This window comes from Ornithorhynchus anatinus, chromosome 1 (genome assembly GCF_004115215.2).
Source record: "Ornithorhynchus anatinus isolate Pmale09 chromosome 1, mOrnAna1.pri.v4, whole genome shotgun sequence".
Classification (NCBI taxonomy): domain Eukaryota; kingdom Metazoa; phylum Chordata; class Mammalia; order Monotremata; family Ornithorhynchidae; genus Ornithorhynchus; species Ornithorhynchus anatinus.
In genome coordinates, this window is record NC_041728.1 from 85006525 (window position 1) to 85027501 (window position 20977).

At 45.1% G+C, this 20977-nt stretch overlaps 1 non-coding gene across 1 annotated transcript; it reads right to left on the reverse strand.

Annotated features, from left to right (window-relative positions):
* Positions 1-4360: 4360 nt before the first annotated feature.
* Positions 4361-4498, reverse strand: LOC114815509. The gene has a single exon (XR_003763297.1). It is a non-coding gene; the product is annotated as a small nucleolar RNA SNORA7 (small nucleolar RNA).
* Between the last annotated feature and the right edge of the window lie 16479 nt (positions 4499-20977).

The following is a 20977-nucleotide window of genomic DNA, read 5'->3' on the forward strand; positions in this document are numbered from 1 at the left end:
CGCCCATTGTTACCAAACGATGTCGTTCTTTTGCTTAACACCCGGGTGGCCAATATTGGGTCCGATTGCAGAGGACTTTTGGTTCACTCACTCAGTAGGCCATGTCCAGGCTAGGTTTGTTTTCGGGTGGTGGTGGGTGAAGACTAAGGATTTGCTGGCCCATCCTCACTTTCGTTCAAAACGTCTGGTTAGACAAGTGGCAAAGGGTAGGCCTGCAAGTTCGGGCCACTGAACGTGAGCCACTGAGGGCATCATCATAATGGTATTAGTGACCTCAAGCGGTTGCCCTTCCACCTCTGCATCGAACAGAAACTCCTTGCCATTGCCTTTAAAGCATTCATTCATTCAATAGTATTTATTGAGCGCTTACTTATGTGCAGAGCACTGTACTAAGCGCTTGGAATGTACAATTCGGCAACAGATAGAGATGATCCCTGCCCATCAGATGGGCTTACATTCTAATCCGGGGAGACAGACGGACAAAAACAAGACAACTTAATCACTCAACTAGAATTCCTTAACTCCCTTAACTTCCATTCTCTCCTGGACCCCCTCCAATCTGGCTTCCGTCCCCTCCACTCTACCGAGACTGCTCTCTCTAAGGTCACCCATGACCTCCTTCTTGCCAAATCCAATGGCTCCTACTCCATTCTGATCCTCCTTGACCTCTCTGCTGTCTTTGACACTGTCGACCATCCCCTCCTCCTCCATACCTTATCTCACCTTGGCTTCACGGACTCCGTCCTCTCCCGGTTCTCCTCTTACCTCTCTGGCCAGTCATTCTCGGTCTCCTTCGCTGGCCCCTCCTCCCCCTCCCATCCTTTAACTGTTGGAGTTCCTCAAGGGTCAGTTCTTGGCCCTCTTCTGTTCTCCATTTACACTCACTCCCTCGGTGAACTCATTCGCTCTCACGGCTTTGACTACCATCTCTACGCAGATGACACGCAGATCTACATCTCCGCCCCTGTCCTCTCCCCCTCCCTTCAGGCTCGCATCTCCTCCCGCCTCCGGGACGTCTCCACCTGGATGTCGGCCCGCCACCTAAAACTCAACATGAGCGAGACTGAGCTCCTCATCTTCCCTCCCAAACCCGGTCCTCTCCCCGACTTCTCTATCACCGTGGATGGCACGACCATCCTTCCCGTCTCTCGGGCCCGCGATCTCGGTGTCATCCTTGACTCGTCTCTCTCGTTCACCCCACACATCCTATCCGTTACCGAGACCTGCCGGTTTCACCTCTACAATATCGCCAAGATCCGCCCTTTCCTCTCCACCCAAACGGCTACCTTACTGTTACGGGCTCTCGTTATATCCCGGCTAGACTACTGTGTCAGCCTTCTCTCTGACCTCCCTTCCTCCTCTCTCGCCCCGCTCCAGTCTATTCTTCACTCCGCTGCCCGGCTCATCTTCCCGCAGAAACGATCTGGGCATGTCACTCCCCTTCTTAAACAACTCCAGTGGTGGCGAAGCAGCGTGGCTCAGTGGAAAGAGCACGGACTTTGGAGTCAGGGCTCATGAGTTCGAATCCCAGCTCTGCCACTTGTCGGCTGTGTGACTGTGGGCAAGTCACTTAACTTCTCTGTGCCTCAGTTCCCTCATCTGTAAAATGGGGATGAAGACTGTGAGCCCCACGTGGGACAACCTGATTCCCCTATGTCTACCCCAGCACTTAGAACAGTGCTCGGCACATAGTAAGCGCTTAACAAATACCAACATTATTATTATTAACCTCCGCTCCAAACAAAAACCCCTCACTCTAGGCTTCAAGGCTCTACGTCACCTTGGCCCTTCCTACCTCTCCTCCCTTCTCTCTTTCTACCGCCCACCCCGCACGCTCCGCTCCTCCGCCGCCCACCTCCTCGCCGTCCCTCGGTCTCGCCTATCCCGCCGTCGACCCCCGGGCCACGTCCTCCCGCGGTCCTGGAACGCCCTCCCTCCTCACCTCCACCAAACTGATTCTCTTCCCCTCTTCAAAACCCTACTTAAAACTCACCTCCTCCAAGAGGCCTTCCCAGACTGAGCTCCTCTTCTCCCTCTACTCCCTCTACCACCCCCCCTTCACCTCTCCGCAGCTTAACCCTCTTTCCCCCCCATTTCCCTCTGCTCCTCCACCTCTCCCTTCCCATCCCCTCAGCACTGTACTCGTCTGCTCAACTGAATTTATTTCCATTACCCTATTTATTTTGTTAATGAAATGTACATCGCCTTGATTCTATTTAGTTGCCATTGTTTTTATGAGATGTTCTTCCCCTCGACTCTATTTATTGCCATTGTTCTTGTCTGTCCGTCTCCCCCGATTAAACTGTAAGCCCGTCAAATGGCAGGGACTGTCTCTATCTGTTGCTGACTTGTTCATTCCAAGCGCTTAGTACAGTGCTCTGCACATAGTAAGTGCTCAATAAATACTATTGAATGAATGAACTAGCTTGCCCCCTCCTACCTTATCTCACATCCCCACACTTCACTCCTTTAGTGTCAGCTTGCTCACTAGGCCTCCATCTCTTCTGCCTTGCCACCAATCCCTTTCTCACGTCCTCCCTCTGGCCAGGGACTCCCTTCCGCTCCATATACACCAGAGCGCCACTCTCTCCACCTCCAAAGTCCCATTAAAATCACATTTCCAGCTCGATTTTCCCTGACTCCTTTTAGTTAATGGTAACTGTTAGACACTTTCTATGCGTCAAACACTGTTCTAAGCGCTGGGGTAGATACAAGTTAATTAGGTCAGGCACAGTCCCCGTCCCCCATGGGACTTACAGTCTAAGTAGAAGGGGGCAGGCTTTGAATTTCCATTTTACAGTTGAGGGACCTGAGGCAAAGAGAAGTTAAGTGACTTGCCCAAGGTCACACAGCAAGCAGTTAGGAGAGCCGGGATTATAACCCAGGTTCTTTCCACTAGGCCATCCTGCTGCTCCTTCTCCTGAGTCATCTTTGAATTTGAACCTTTCAAACACTTGCCATCACCCACTCTCAGGCTCACAACATTTTTGCACATATCCTTAATTTATGTATTTATATTAATGCCTGTCTTCCCATTTAGACTCTAAATTAGCTGTGGGCAGCCAAGAAGTCGGCTGACTCTGTTGTAGTGTATTCTTCCAATTGCTTAGTACAGTGCTCTGCACATTGTAAGCTCTCACTAAAGACCATTGATTGATTGATTAATAGGGAGGTTAAGTGACTTGCCCAAATCACACAACAGGCCAGTGGCAGGGCTGGGGATTAGCTCCCCGGTCTACTGTGTGGTAGTAATAGAAGCAGTGTGGCCCAACGGAAAGAGTCAGACCTAAGCCCGGCTCTGCCTCATCCTATTGTGTGACCTTGGGAAAGTCACCTAACTTCTCTGTGCCTCAATTCCATCTTCTGCAAAATGGTGATTCAATAACTGTTCTCCCTCCTACTTAGACTGTAAGCCCCTTGATGCATCTGCCCAACACTAACTACAGTGCTTAAATGCCACAGTTATTATTATTACATGCTTACTTTGTACAAGTGCTGAGAGAAGATACACAGATGGGAATTAAACACAGTCCCTGTCCTTTGAGGGTGGTCTTCCCATTAGGCCTCTATCTGTTACCAATTTGTGCATTCAGTACAGTGCTCTGCACATAGTAAGCACTCAATAAATACTATTGAATGAATTAAGTCAAACTGCCAGGGAATGTGCCTGTTGTTGTATTGTACTCTCTCGCCGTGCTTAGTACAGTGCTTTGCACGCAGTAAGCTCTCAATAAATACAATTGAATTGAATGAACTGCCTCGGGGCAGAAATCAGCAGCTGCAGCTTCCTCACCTGCATGATGCTGGTAGGTGAGGAGGATTATGGTTCCAAGTCTAGTAGTTTGGGAACATTTTGCATTAGAGAAAACCTAGGAAAAGAGGAGGGGGAGGATAAATACACCTTCTTTTTTTGTCAAATAAATGACACGCACGTGTAATGGCAGAGCACTCTACCAAGTCCTAGGAAAGAATACACAGGTGGGAATTAGACATAGTCCCTGTCCCTTGAGGGGGTGGGAAGGGAGGGCTCACAGTCTATTCATAAGAAGGTGGGGACTGGTAACAGACACATAAGGAGAAATGAAGCAAACCATAGGACAAATAGAGGCAAAAACAAAGAACAGTAGGGTACCCCCACAAACAATGCCGTAGAGTCGATCCCGACCTGTAGCAACACCATGGACATGTGTCTTCCAGAAGGCCCCGCTCTCCATCTGCAGTCGTTCTGGTAGTGGATCCATAGAGTTTTCTTGGTAAAAATACAGAATTGGTTTACCATTGCCGTCTTCCGCCCAGTAAACTCATGCCTCCGCCTTCGACTCTCTCCCGTGCCACTGCTGCCCAGCACGGGGGACTTTTGACTTGTAGCAGATTGCCTTCCACTCGTTAGCCACCACCCAAGCTAGGAATGGACTGGGTAGGCCTCTGCCTGACTCTCCCTCCCTTAACCAAGACTGGTAGAGGACTGGAAACTCTCCAGGTGCGACCCTGAGAGGGGGTACCGTGTCTAGAAGAGCAGGATTTCCTCTCAGATGCCATGGTCACCACCACGGTCACGGTGATGGCTACACCAGCTGCTGCCACAGTCTTTTTTGGAGGTGGTGTCAGGCTGCAGCTGCTTCTCTCCATCCTGCCGGGGTCGGGTAAGGCTAGTCGGGCTGGAGCTCTTTGGAGGAGAGCCCGGGGCGGGATCCCTTGTGGAGGTCCACTAGAGGAGGATGCCGAGGGTCCTGGGACACATCGTCGTTACATCCGTTGGACCGGTCTCCTAATTTTGCCTTCCCAATTCCAGTGAACTCTTAGAACAGTGTGAATTTTGGATGACATGTTTGGGAAGGAAAGAAGACCAAGTGGCAGGTTGGGAGACAAACTCATCGGTAGAGTAAGGGACTCTCTTTACCTTTAGCGGGGATTGGATGGCCAACCAAAACCAGCAGCAGTCACAGCATCTTGCAGGTAGTGTGGTAGTGAGGTAGTGTGGTCCAGTGGGGGAGAACCTGTGCCTGGGAATCAGGAGATCGGAGTTCTAGCCCCGGCTTTGCTCCTGGCCTGCTGTGGACTAATCATTAAGCCTCGCTGGGCCTCAGTTTCCTCTCCTGTAAAATGGGGGCGATAATACCTGGCTCTCCTTCCCTAGAGGGATATCACGAGGAGAAAATGTAGAAACACTTTGGAAGCATAAAAGCGCTTTACAGAAACCAAGGTGTGGCTCGAATCTCACCATCAATGCTGTCATCTTTGAATACAGTTCTGTGAAATACAAACTGAAGATGAAGGATTCTGGTACCTCCTCCTCCTTTTCTGCAGCCCTGTTGTGAGACCTGGAGGCAGGATAAAAATAGGGTCATCTGGGACCCCAACATCAGAAACAAGGGGAAGTGCATATTGTAACCCAGGAAACAGAGAAACCTGTGGAGATAGGTTGCCAGAAGAAACTTGCAGTACCAATAATCCAGTTTCAGTGGTATGTATAATCTTAACAAACCAGCCGTTGAATGAACAAAACCTCGCTAATTCACAGCATGGAGTACTGTATATTAAAATGTTAGAAAAATTCAAAGAAAACAATCGTGATGCTAGGTCTGTTGTTTTCTTTTGAAGAAATACTTCTAAGAACTAACTCCTAGTCCATCTTCTCCCTCAAATCACTTTATCTTGCTTAGATGTGCCTGGAAAATCTGTAAACCAACCCAGTCAAACTGTTGTCTCTGGAAACTAGGACTTTCAGAAAGCTTTAATTGATTTTTTTTTTAATACATTGACATTGAAGTAATGAGCTGTCTTTTAACCTTTTGCCGAGGGAGGAAATCTTTGACTGAGAGATATTACATTACAGTGTGGGCATTAATAATTCATTCAATCATATTTATTGAACACTTACTGTGTGCAGAACACTGTATTAAGCACTTGGGAGAGTACAATATAACAGTAAACAGACACATTCCCTGTCCGACTTAGGCCGCAAGGCCTAGAGGGAAGGGCATGGGCCTGGGAGTCAAAGCCCGTGGGTTTTAATCCTGGCTCTGACACCAGTCTGCAGGGTGACCTTGGGCAAGTTGCTTAATTTCTCTGGGCCTCAGCACTCTGGGCTTTCCTATCTGTAAAATGGGAATTAAATAACTGTTCTCCCTGCTTCATAGGCTTGTGGGGCAGGGACCGTTTCCTACTTGATTAACTTGTACCTCTTCCAGTGTTTAGTACAGTACCTTGCCCTATGGTAAGTTTTTATCATCATCAGTGGTATTTATTGAGAGCTTACTATGTGCAGAGCACTGTATTAAGTGTTTGGGTGAACACTTAAATGGAATTATTCAGTCTCCCACAAACAAGCTTTCCCAGCTCTTATGTGAGATCCTGACACCTTTGACTTGTGCTTGGGGATTCTCACAGTTTAACCCCTGCTGAATATGAGTCACTCATGGGCCCTGTCAGATTTGGCTCTCATTCGTTTTCTGTGCAACAAGTATCTCAAAATGATATCTGCAGTGCGTTTGCGTGTTTCCCCGCTTAGATTCCATCCCATCAGTGCTCCAGAGGAGGTGACTATGTGTGGGGGAAGGGTCTGGATTTCACCGCAGTCTTTTCTTTGGTGGGGGCCCTCCCTGCACCCCTCTCCATTGTTCCAGAAGCATGCACGAGCTCGGCAGCATGGAGTCAGCCTAAATCCCTCCCTTTGTCTTTCCCTTAGGGAGAGAGCGGCTCCAAAGGCTCCGAACGGTAGCTTCTTCCTTGCCTAGTTTGCAGACAAAGGAAATCTACTGCTAGAGAGTTAAAATTTATGACTCAACCCAAAACACAAGTCGAACGAGTTTCCTGAGACTTGTACTTGGTGTGTCACTTCCCCCACCCTAAAGGAGATGCACACTTGATTTTTTTTTTTATCCCCTCCTGCATCGCCCTTAGACAGGGGATCAAAATGGCTCAAGTGGAGGCGGGGAGAGGCTGGGACTGGGAAACGTGATCTTCCTCAGAGCTGTTCCGTTCAACTGCTAGTCGACCGAGCTTTTAAATTGGGGCCGGGAGCGTGGTTTTATTTTTACCGCTTCGTTGGTGGGTAGGTAAAGTCGTGAGAGTCTCTCAACTCAGGTCCGGGGTCAGGCTTCCAGAGGCAAGAAAGGCTGAGGCAGAGGTGGGGAGAAAAGGCAGGAAAGCGTGCACGTGAGCAGGGAGGATGGTTATGACGGAGAGAGCTAGACGACAGCGTCGGAGGGAAGACACAGGCACGTGTTCTCGTGGACACATTCTCAACTGGACCCAAATACACCCGGCTCTGCCACTTGTCAGCTGTGTGACTTTGGGCAAGTCACTTAACTTCTCTGTGCCTCAGTTACCTCATCTGTAAAATGGGGATTAAGGCGGTGAGCCTCACGTGGGACAACCTGATTACCTCGTATCTACTCCAGCATTTAGAACAGTGCTCTGCACATAGTAAGCGCTGAACAGTTACCAACATTATTAAATACACACTCTTGCAGAGGCCCGCCTAAATAGGCCACCTCGACATGGAGTGGAGCAGAAGCTAGGGGAGGGAGCGGGAGGTGGGAACAACAGGTGAGCATACTTGGCTCTGCACAGTTTCCACGGGCGCTGCCCATCACAGAGCCTGTAAGGCAACTTTCTCTGGGGTGCAGAAACTCTGGGGAGCGGGTTGGGGCTGCTGTTACCATCGGCAGCAGCCGCCGCCATTTAGCTGCTCCTCTTGCTTCTTGGCTCCCTGCTGCTGCTTCCACCGAATTCCCACCGTCACAAGCGTGACTTCTATTAATAATAACAATTAAAGTCATTGTCAAGCACTTACTGTGTGCCAAGAACGGTTCTAAGCACTGAGGTAGATACAAGTTAATCAGGTTGGTCCCAGTCCCTGTCCTAAGCCGGGCTCGCGTTCTTAACTCCCATTTTACAGATGAGGTAACTGAGCCCCAGAAGTTGTGACTTGCCCAAGATCACACAGCAGACGTGGGGCAGAGCTGGGATTAGAACCCAGGTCCTTTTGACTCGCAGGCCCGTGCTTCGTCCACTAAGCCACTAAGGCCACTAAGACTTTGAACCAGGGGACCCACCGCACCCCCTACCAGCCCCCGTTTGAAGAACAGGACGGGGATTGAGCCTCAGTCCAGTGCTAGAATCAGGCTGCTGCATCCGCAGGTTCTGCTGCTCTTCTGTCCGAGAGCGGGGCCGGCAATCCGCGTTTAGGCTCTGTGTACGTGAGCTTGATGTAAAGACCATGTGATTTAAGTTGAGTGTTTGTACTTAAATCCCGGTAGTCACAAGCATTGAAAGTCATTGTTTGGAAAAGATTCCTCAGGTGACTAAATTCAGACGAGGAGTGTAGTAAATCGGGTCCTCTATCACTCTCCCACGCTTGGCTCAAATGCCAGTTGGCACTGCCAGGCTACGGGGAGGGAAGCAATTTGGCTAATGGAAAGAACATGGGCCTGGAAGTCAGAGGACCCAGGCTTAATCCCAGCTCTGCTGCTTATCTGCTGTGTGACCTTGGAAAAGTCACCTAACTTCTCTGGGCCTCAGTTACCTCATCTATAAAAGGGGATTGACTGTGAGCCCCATGTAATAATAATAATGTTGGTATTTGTTAAGCGCTTACTATGTGCCGAGCACTGTTCTAAGCGCTGGGGTAGACACAGGGGAATCAGGATGTCCCACGTGGGGCTCACAGTCTTAATCCCCATTTTACAGATGAGGCAACTGAGGCACCGAGAAGTTAAGTGACTTGCCCACAGTCACACAGCTATGTGGGACATGGACTGTGTCCAACCTGATCCTCTTGCATCTACCTCAGTGTTTAGTACAATGTCTGGCAAATAGCAAGCACATAACAAATACCATTTTTAAAAAACCAGTAAAAAAGCAACCAACAAAAAACAGGAGAGCATATCTGGGAGGTAGAAAACCTGTGCTTTGCCACTGGCCTGCTGAGTTCATTCAGTAGTATTTGCTGTGTGACCTTGGACAAATTCATTCATGCATTCCATCATATTTATTGAGCGCTTACTGCATGCAAAGCACTGTACAAATCACTTGGGAGAGTACAACAACAGACACATTCCTGCCCACAAAGAGCTCACTATCAAATTGTTCTTCTAATTTCTATGTGGAAATAAGATACATGCTCTCCCTCCCTCCCTCTTAGACAATTCCATGAGTATAAGGACTGTGCCTGCCCTGTTTATCCTATACCTATTCCAGCCCTTTGCACAATGCTTGGCACACAGTAAATGCTTAATAAATAATGGTGGTATCTGTTAAGGGTTTACTATGTGCAAAGCACTGTTCTAAGAGCTGGGGAGTTACAAGGTGATCAGGTTATCCCACATAGGGCTCACAGTCTTCATCCCCATTTTACAGAAGAGGTAACTGAGGCCTAGAGAAGTGAAGTAACTTGTCCAAAGTCACACAGCTGACGAGCGGCTGAGTCTGGATTAGAACCCATGACCTCTGACTCCCAAGCCTGGTCTCTTTCCACTGAGTCATGCTGCTTCTCTATAATATTCCCCTCTAAATGAGGACAACCTAATCACCTTGTATCCTCCCCAGCATTGAGAACAGTGTTTTGCACATAGTAAGTGTTTAACAAATGCCATCATTATTCTTTTTATTATTATAAATAACAGGAGGGAGCAAAGGACGGAAGCAGAAAGTAGTTAAAGGGCAGAACTATTGTGCCAGCAAAAAAGTCCACTCTTTAAACATGTCCCCCTCACTGCAGCAGCCTCTCACCAGTTAACATTTCTGGGCACCATTCATTCAATTGTATTTATTGAGCGCTTACTGTGTGCAAAGCACTGTATTAATTACTAGAGAGCGTGGCTCAATGGAAAGAGCCTGGGCTTGGGAGTCAGAAGTCATGGGTTCAAGTCCCTTCTCAGCCGTTTGTCAGCTGTGTGACTGTGGGCAAGCCACTTAACTTCTCTGTGCCTCAGTGACCTCATCTGTAAAATGGGGATTAAGACTATGAGCCTCACGTGGGACAACCTGATCACCTTGTATCCTCCTCAGCACTTAGAACAGTGCTTTGCATATAGTAAGCGCTTAACAAATGCCATCATTATTATTATTATTGTTATTACAATATAACATAAGACACATTCCCGTCCCACAACGAGCTCATCATATCTCTGGATGGCATAGGCCTGGATGCCTCATGCATCACTGCCCGGCATGAATGTCAAAGCCAAGGGAATCCCTGGACCTGGCATATGTCCAGTGTCAGGGCCCCAGTGCTATACAACACCTTTCCTCTCGGGTCCAAAGACCCTTTATCACTGGTTTCTCGGTGTCTGAAAGGGAGAGAGGGCGAGTATAGTTCTGCTCTACTGCAGGGCAAATAGAAAGGGGGAAGTCCAATCTTTATTTTTTATATTAATGTCCATCTCCCCCTCTAGACTGTAAACTCAGTGTGGACAGGGAATGTGTCTCTTTCATTGTCGTACTCTTCCAAGCGCTTAATACAGTGCTCTGAGCACAGTAAGCACTCCATAAATAGGACTGACTAGTATTTACTGAGCACTGTACTAGGTTTTTGGGAATATTCAAAAATAGTAAAAGACACATTCTCTGCCCTCAAGGAGCTTAGAAGTGAGAGTAGGGCAAAAGTCAGGCCATCACTTTTTTTCATCAAATTAGATCTTGCTTCTTCCAGGAGAGTTATCCGGATTTTAATAGAAACTTTAAATTACCCACACTGCACACTCTGAATTGTAAAGAAAATCTTCAGTCCCTTAAGCGGTAAACCCCAGCACAGTCTGTTAGTAGAGGGGAAAAGAGAAATGAAGGGTACTGTGATATTGTGAAATTGCTAAAAGATAATTAAAATAAATACCATCTGATTAAACAGTATACTACCAAACTCTACAGATGCAGAGCTTTCAACAGTAAGATTATAAGATTATCCTGCTGATGGGCAATTCCACACTCCATCCCAAATACAAATAAGTTTAAAAACATTCCACACCTATGAATCACCTTATACGTTTTAAAAAAAGAAGTTTTATTCTGCAATCTTGATAATTATACTTTAGATCAAGGATGTCCTGTTCTGTATAGAACACCACATACACGCTTGTCTTGTCGTGTGCCGTCGCGTCGTCTCCAACGCAAAGCGACTCCATGGACACGTCTCTCCCAGAACACCCGGCCTCCATCTGCAGTCGTTCTGGTAGTTGGATACATAGAGTTTTCTTGGTAAAAATGCAGAAGTGGTTTACCACTGCCTCCTTCGGCTCAGTAAAATTGAGTCTCCGCCCTCATCTCTCTCCCAAGCCGCTGCTGCCCAGTACGGGGGAGTTTTGACTTGTAGCAGATTGCCTTCCACTCGTTAGCCACTGCCCAAGCTAGGAGTGGAATGGATAGGCCGCTGTTTGACTCTCCCTCCCCAAGCCGAGACTGGTAGAGGACTGGAAACTTTCCAGGTGTGACCTTGAGAGGAGCCACATACATTCAATTATGAGTATTTTAAAAGCACATTACCTGCCCTTGTCAGAGGGAGTTGAAACATTACAGCTTTCCTGTAGCCTATAGCCTTTAGGGGAAGGTGACTCAAAGCAGGACCCAGAGGCACTTGGGCATCAATCAATCAATGGGATTTATTGAGCGCTTACTGTGTGCAGAGCACTGTACTGAACATCAGAGATGAATTTTGGTCCAAAGGCTGAGGGAGCAGAAATATTCTAAAATGTAACATCTGACTTTAATCCAATAAATCATATGAATAAAATCTTTCTAGATAAAGATGTAAGAATATGTTTATTTTAAATAATAATAATTGTGGTATTTGTTAAGCACTTACTCTGTGCCAAGAACTGTACCGAGCACTGGGGTAGATATAAGATAATCAGGTCCTCGTTAGGGCTCACAGTTTAAGTAGGAGGGAGAACAGGTATTGAATCCCCATTTTGCAGATGGAGGGAACTGAGGCATGGAGAAATGAAGTAACTTTTCCAAGGTCACACCGCAGTGGCAGAGCCGGGAGTAGAACCAGGTCCTCTGACTCACAGGGCCCATGCTCTTGCCCTGAGGCCACGCTGCTCTCTAAAGTGCTCAGTATGTACCAACCACCGTACTAAGCACCAGGAAAATGCAATACAATTAGATCGGACACAGTCCCTGCTCCATATGGAGCTCACGGTTACAGAGTGCAAGTCATAATCGACCTCAGAGCGGTAACTCCACAGCTGAACCTGGGAGTATCATCGTTGGATATATTATTTATTACCCTATTTGTTTTGTTAATGATGTGTATATCTCTATGATTCTATTTATCTTGATGATTTTGTTTTGTTTTGTTCTATTTTGCTTTGCTGTCTGCTTTCCCTGTTTAGACTGCCATCACTGGGCAGTCTAAGTGCTTAACAAATACCACAATTATCATTATTATTTAAAATAAACATATTATTACATCTATGTCTAGAAAGATTTTATTCATATGATGTCGGATGTTACATTTTAGAATATTTCTGCTCCCTCAGCCTTTGGACCAACATTCATCTCTGATGTTCAGTACAGTGCTCTGCGCACAGTAAATCACAGTAAATCCCTGCCATCATTGGGCAGATATTGTCTCTATTGCCGAATTGTACATTCCAAGCACTTAGTACAGTGCTCTGCACATAGTAAGCACTCAATAAATACTATTGAATGAATGAATGAGTGAGTTCAACTCAACCGGTGCCCATTCAGGTGGGCTGGTTGGTCCCATTTTGGTATTTTACCATAATACCAAATACCATAATGATATACCATAAAAATACCATAATGGCATTTTTTGAGCACCGACTGGGGCAGTACACTTTACTAAGTGCCTGGGAAGGTACACCTGAAGCATGAGCTACATTTCCTGCCCACAAGGAGAAGCCCCCTTCGGCCGTCCCTTCCCGAGTGTTGTGTTTTGGAAAAAATGAACATTTTTAGACTGTTTAGAGTGTAGACCTGTGGTAGGAGAAGGAAATAGAGATGCAGTAAGGTGGCCCTGAAGGGGCTTGGAGATGGTGAAACAGTGGAATATATACATTGCTGTCCATATTCCCCCAACTCTTCATTCTCTGTATTGAGACTGGGAAGCGGGTTTGTTTTCTTCTCAACTGGTCATTTTATCAGCTGTGTCCAACGTGATTACCTTGAATCTACCCCAGCAGCATGGCTAGAGAAGCAGCGTGGCTCAATGGAAAGAGCCCAGGCTTGGGAGTCAGAGGTCATGGGTTTGAATCCCTGCTCTGCCACTTGTCAGCTGTGTGACTCTGGGCAAGTCACTTCACTTCTCTGGGCCTCAGTTACCTCATCCATAAAATGGGGATTGAGACTGTGAGCCTCACGTGGGACAACCTGATTACCCTGTATCTCCCCCAGCACTTCGAACAGTGCTCCGCACAGAGTAAGCGCTAAACAAATACCAACATTATTATTATTATTAGAGCAGTGCTTGACACATAGTAAGTGCTTAACAAATACCATCGTCATTGTTGTGCTTTTAATCTGCAACATCACATAAATCAAACTTTCCCTTTCAAATGACGAGCTCTCTTATGAAATGCTTCAAGAACACTGTGATTTATTTCCATCCCCAATAGCTTATCCTTGGTTGAAGTCAATTTACTCAGGTTCTGGAGGAGCAGAAGGAGGAGGCTCATTAATAAATTAGTGAATCTGTTTGGCTAAAAAAGCCAACAACATAGTTTTCCTCTGATAATAGCTATAATATAGCACAAAGAATCAGTACTAAAGAATCATGGAGGATTCTTGTTATCTTCCCTTAATGTGGTAATCAGGGAGGAGATGAATGCTGCTAAAGATTTAAGTATCAAATTTATTTAATGAAATAAACTCCCACATTATGGGCTAGGAGAGAGTTGAGATTTCAATCGTATGCACATGAGGAAATGTATAGCCCTGGTACTCACAGGTACTAGGGTTTGGTAGTTTCATATGTGAGCATTTTCTATTTATCTAGAAGTGTTGACTTTAAAGGAAAAAAGTTACATGAATTTAACTGTATTGAAAAATATGGGAAATTATTTTTAATGGAGCTTTTCATGAGGGTTAACTGAAACTAAATCCCGAGTCTGCTACTGTCTGCTGCTGTGGGCAAGTCACTTAATTTCTCTGGGCCTCAGTACCTCATTTGTAAAATGGGGTTTAATCAATCAGTCAATCAAACAGGTATTTAGTTTAAGATTGAGAGCCCTAAATGGGAGAGGGACTCTATCCTATCTGATTAACTGCATCTACTAGAGTGATTAGTACAGTGCCTGGTACATCGTAAGTGTTTTACAAATACCATAAAAACCCCAAAAACAACTAAAAACTCATGGAGAGTTCTTCCAATCAGTGCAAAATGAACGAGTGCCTGAATGATGCCTGGATAATCTCTGGCTCACAGATGATAGTGAGAAAGTAAACAGATCAAGAATTGACTGATATCGTGAGTGTGATATATGAGTTAAACTATACAAACATAATCTGAATAGATCGGAGGATGCTAAAAGATTACATTGGAAATATATAAATCCAATTCCTCTATACTCAGAAAGGTATAATAATAGTCTATAGAGTAGACCTTATCAGTTGTTTTGGGAGATGGAGAAAATCAAAATTTATGGATGAATCATAAATGGCCATAAACCCATGATGAGTAAGTGGGGAAAGTCAATGAGTAAGTGGTTGCTGTGATCTAGTTGAGAAATAACCACATCAGGAAGTACTCTGTGTGTGTGTGTGTGTGTATTTGTGAATGCATGCAAACCTTGGTTAAATGCCTGTATGTGGATTTTCTGATTGTTCAAAAGGTGATACTCACAGACCCGTAGTTATCCTATGAACAGTAAAGGACTTATTTGAATATTTGGTCGGTTCATTCAGTCAGTTGTATTTTTATTGAGCATTTACTGTGTGCAAAGCATTCTCGTAAGTGTTTAATTAAAATGTTTGCTAAAGTGCTGGGGTCCAGAGGAGAGTTCTCCCAGTTTCCATTTAAAGGTCAGGGAGGAGAGGATAGGACACTGATCTGTGGGCCACATAAAAACAGCTTACCAATCAAAAAACAATAAAGAGTGATAAATAAAACCCATCTGTTGCCGACTTGTTCATCCCAAGCGCTTAGTACAGTGCTCTGCACATAGTAAGCTCTCAATAAATACTATTGAATGAATCCATACCCTTTAAGCCCTTTATGCCCTACCTCTTTTGAGGCCTACAACACCAGCATGCTTTTTTCTCCACTCTTTATCCTAAGCCTTAATATGATTGTTGTTAGCTATAGTGTTTATCATCATCATTATCATAATTATTAGTTAATTCACAGAAGCCCCAGCCTAGAGAGGTGGATTGATAGCAATTTGTTAGGGAATCCAAGAATTCATTCCTTCATCGGAGTTGATCAATCATTATTATTTTATTCAAGTAAAAAAAATCTTATTCCAAATGTATTATCCGTCTCCCAGTGAGACGTATAAAATCGATTATCAATAGCATAGAAATAAATCAGTGACCGAAGGAAAAAGCTGTTTTGCAAAGGGAAGCAGTGTAGCCTAGTAGAAAGAGTGTGGACCTGAAAGTCAGTGGACCTGGGTCCTAATTCCAGCTCTGCCACTTCTGCTGGGTGACCTTGAGCAAGTCCCTTCACTTCTCTGTGTCTCAGTTACCTCACCTGTCAAATGGGGATTAAAGCTGTGAGTCCCATATGGGACATGGATTGTGTCCAACCTGATTATCTTGTATGAACCCAGCGCTCAGTACAGTTCTTGGCAAGTAGTAAATACTTAACAAATGTGCTCCCCCCACCCCCCAAAAAAAGTTTTGTCATATTTCCTGGCAGTCCATAGCATTCACATTACTTGGGATGCTTCTAGAAGACTGGAATGTCAACTGAGTACCTCATTCACCCCAGTGACGTTATAGGCGGAAGGAAGAATTCTGTGAGAATGATAATAATAATTCTGGTATTTAAGCGCTATGTGCCAAGGACCCTGTCAGCATTCCATCCTCCCCTGACTGTGGAGCTGGGGGGGCGGTGGTGGGGTTCCAGCATCACTAGTTTTGCTAATGATCTGTCCTGTTTAGGGAGCTCTAATTTTAACACCAAATTTATCTGCCTTGTGGATCACCCAGAAGCTTAAGTTTCAGATAAAGAGGGAATTCTAAGGAATGAAAAGCAAAAGATAAGGGACATGTTCTGGCAAGTATATCTTTTCTGCTCTTTAAGGTGTAGTTTCTCAGTTGATACATCTGACCCTTTGAGGGGGAAAGAGGTAGGTTTTGAAGTACGGACATGTCCTGGCCTGGGTTATAACCACCGTGAGAATCCAGCAGCCTGTAATGTTTGATGCTGACTGCTGACCCCTCAAAACTCCACAGCCTAGATTCGAGTTAAGGGCTACAAGTAAGTAAATCCCCACCTCTCTGATTCTTCCCTCTCCCTGAGAAGATTACAAAATCAATACTAGATGGATCTTAGTGGAAACTCTGCATGTGGTTTATGCCAGATTTTCAGGGAGTGGAAGATAAAGCAGCAGCGTGGCCTAGTGGGAAGAGCACCGGCCTGGAGTTGGTTCTAATCCCAGGTCTGTTACTGGCCTGCTCTGTGACCTTGGGCAAATCACTTAACTTCTTTGTGCCTCAGTTTCCTCATCCACAAAGTGGGGATTCAACACCTGTGCTGCTTTCTACTTAGAATGTGAGCCATAATTAGTTACCTATTTAGTATTTGGCTTAGTACAGTATTTGGCACATAGTAAGGGCTTAACAAATACCACAGTTATTATCATTATTATTATTGTAACAAAAGAAATGGTTGAAGTGGGTTTGTTGGAAGCCACTGGATGGACAAGTTATTGTTGGAAAACCATTCACTGCTTTAACCATCACTCAACCAATCAATAACATTTATTAAGCACCTACTATGTGCTGAGTATGGTACTAAGTGCCTGGGAGAGTACAGTATAACAGAGTTAGTAGACATGTTTCTTGCCCACAGGGAGCTTAGAGTCAACTGACGGTTTAGGCCCCAATCTAGGGAAGACCCCTCCTCACAAAACATAGAGGCAGAGACTCCATTTTGGCCCCCATCCAGAGAGGAGCTAGTAGTGCTAAAGATGCATGATAATAAAAAAGTAGCTCACGCTGGGAACTCAATGAGCGGGCTTGAGCCTGGGGTCCTACCCTAAGCAGCGTGGCTCAGTGCAAAGAGCACGGGCTTGGGAGTCAGAGGTCATGAGTTCGAATCCCGACTCTGCCACTTAGCTGTGTGACTGTGGGCAAGTCACTTTACTTCTCTGTGCCTCAGTTACCTCATCTGTAAAATGGAGGTTAAGACTGTGAGCCTCATGTGGGCCAACCTGATTACCCTGTATATCCCAGCGCTTAGAACAGTGCTCTGCATATAGTAAGCGCTTAATAAATACCAACAGTATTATTATTACCCTACCCACTGGCGGCTGAGTGCAGCAGTCTGAAAGGCCCCCACCGGCGGACTAACCTGGTCTCTGGGTGTTGGGCCAGTCTGGATGACTCCCTTCATGCCTATTGGACGTCCCGTGGCCCGTGCAATGACTCTCCGATAAAGTTCGTTCATTCAGTCGTATTGATTGAGCACTTATTCATTCATAGCTATTGAGCACTTAATGTGTGCAGCACACTGCACTAAGCTCTTGGGAGAGTACATTAGCACAATAAACAGACACATTCCTTGCCTACAACAAGCTCGCAGTCCAAAAGGGGAGACAGACACTAATATAAAGAAAAAAATTACAGCTATATGTACATATTATGCCCTGGGATGACAGTTGGTGAGATCTGACAAACTCTGTGATCAGTGCAGTGAGCAGACTCATACCTCTCCCCATTACACTGATGAACATAGCTGTCTTTGTACTCCATTTCCTTTTGCCTGTAATTTTAAATCAGAGAGGCTGTCTCCCTGGCTAGATTGCAAACTCCTGATCATGTCGACTTATTCTGTTGTGCTCTCCCGGGTGCTTAGTACAGAACTCTGCACACAGTAAATGTGTAAGAATAATAAGAATGCTGATGATGGTATTTGTTAAGCCCTTACTACATGTCAAACACTGTTCTAAGCGCTGGGGTAGATACAACCTAACCAGCTAAGACACAGTCTTTGTTACAGTCTTAATCCCCATTTTACCTCTGAAACAGAGGCCCGGAGAAGTGAAGCGACTCGCTCAAGGTCACAGAGGAGACATATAGCAGAGCTGGAATTAGAACTCGGGTCCTTCTTATTCCCGCGCCTGTGCTCTGTCCACTAGGCCATGCTACTTCCTTAATGCTATTGATTGAGTGATACTTGTGGTCTCCAGAGGAAAGGGGAAGCGTAAATTCTCTCTAGGGGTCAACCGGTCCTGGGACTCTTCCCTGACAATAGGAGGTAGGGTAGAGGCCACTTGGCCAGTCTGTTTTCAAGGAGGCTAGGAAACTGGGCTTACCCTAGTGGGCTGGCCCAAGAGGAGTTCTCATCTATTAGACTGTGAGCCCGTCACTGGGCAGGGATTGTCTCTATCTGTTGCCGAATTGTCCATTCCAAGTGCTTAGTACAGTGCTCTGCACAGAGTAAGCACCTAATAAATACGATTGAATGAATCAACTCTAACACCGGCAACTTAGATTAGAAATGGAGAATGCAGCTGTCGATGAGTTAATTGCACCACATGCAGAGACGTCGATGTCCAACAAGGACCTCATCCAAATTTGATAATTGGATGCATCAGTGCAAGATGGTGAAACGAAGGAGTGAGTTAAGGTTCCTGGGGTTATTTAGAGGCCTTGCATCAATTTTCAGTAAAGCGAATGAACTTAAAAAGATGATTGAAGAAGGCCCTATAGAGAGAGAGAGAGTTTAAAGGTGGTCAGAAGAATTCAGGAGGAGGTGCTGCAAGAAAAGAAAACTTAAATTGGATAGAGTCCACCTTTAATTGGAAAAACCGCTACTGTAGTTAACAGGACACATTCTATCGCAGCCTCTCGCAAAGACTCAGTCATCTGGAAACTCTTCATTTAATATTTCATGATATACTTCGAATTATTTTAATGAAGATTACTCTCAATTGCTCTCCTCCTCACCTCAAAGCCTTACTGAAGGCACATCTCCTCCAAGAAACCTTCCCTGACTAAGCCCTCCTCTCCTCTTCGCCCACTCCCTTCTGTGTCGCCCTGACTCATTCCATTCATCCCCCACTCCCAGCCCCATGGCACTTATATATATATATATCTGTAATTTATTTATGTATATTAATATCTGTTTCACCCCTAGACTTTGAGCTCATTGTGGGCAGAGAATGTGTCCATTCTTTGATGTACTTTTCCAAGCACTAATGCAGGGCTTTGCACACAGTAAGCGCTCAGGAAATGAGAATGAATGAATGAAAGATCAAACAATAGTTTAATGATTATCATTATAGTGCATAGCACATAAGGACATTTCACATTATTTTCTAGAGACTCTGAAATGGATCCTAATGTATAACACGTCTGTCTGGGAGAAAACTTACTCCACGACACCAACACATTTTCAAGAAATAGAACCTGGTTGAATTGTGAGGCATTTCTTTATTACCAGGAGGACCACGATGTGTCCAAGTTGTTGGTAGGCAAGGGTTTTGTCAGTTCCTTCCAGTCAAAACCATGTAGTACATCCTTCAGAATGTGATATAGTAATACCACTAATAATAATAATAACTGTGGCATTGTTGAGTGCTTACTGTGTGTCAAACTCTGGGGAAGATGATCAAATCAGGCACAAGGGCTCCATGTCTAAGGGGAAGGGGAGCAGATATTGAATCCTCATTTTACAAATGAGGCAGAGAGAAGTGAAGTGACGTATCCAAGATCACCCAGAAACAATTGGTGGAGGCAGAATGAGAAGCCAGGCTCTCTGAGTCCCAGGAGCGTGCTCTTTCCAGTAAGTCACACTGCTTCTCAAGGACAACTTTAAAAAAATTTGAACTTTCAAAATGTACAGAGAGGCATCAGAGAAATAAGTAGATTACTGTTCCAGCGCGATTGGGCAATAATTGCAGGACTGCTGACTGGCAGTGACGTGGACAACCGAGTTTCCTCCTCATGGAGCAGAGATAAAGTGAAAGTAAATACGAGTCTGGAAAACTACGAGTTTTCTCCCTAACCACCCAGTATGAACAAGGATCTAAGATTCCAACGTGCATAATTTGTCACTGCTGCAGTTTCTGCTTATTCTTCTGCAACAGCTATTTTCCATGCTGCTTTAATTGTACTATGAACTGTTTTATAGCTCACTGCTTACAAATTCTGTAGTAACTGGGTGCTTTTGTTTCCTTTAGTGATCGTTTAAATGCTAAAATGGTCTGAGAGGGGATTATTTTATGCCACACGGACTTTTCTGTAGTAATTCCTTTACTGAAGTAGGAATTTCCCACCTGACTATTCCCCTTGGAGGAGCAATTCCTTCCCATAATGTCTTGAAGTCTGCTTCGTGATGGGGGAAAAGATCAACAGTCTGATACAGAAGAATTTCCTGAGACTAGCGGCTTAGCTTCCTCTCCAGGAGAGAAACTTTGGTTAGGACTTTTCTTATCATGTCAACATATTTTAACTATCAAAATTCTTATTAGAGAAACATTGAGTGTACAAGTGTGCTGCAGGCCTGGAGGAGGTATCGTATCAATTTTATAAACATTTAAAAATCTAATCTCTGCTACCATCCCCTTCAGTCTTTACAGTTAATCAATGCTATTTATTGAGCATCTATTGTGTGCAGAGCACTTTCCGTATTGCCTGGGAGAATTAACTGAATTAATAGACATGCTCCTGGCGCTCAAGCTATAACAGAGAAGAAAGACCCTAAAATAAATTACGTATACAAAGAGGAAGGAAAAGGAAAAAAATATAAAATGAAAATAATAATAATGATGGCATTTGTTAAGCGCTTACTATGTGCAAAGCACTGTTCTAAGTGCTGGGGAGGATACAAGGTGATCAGGTT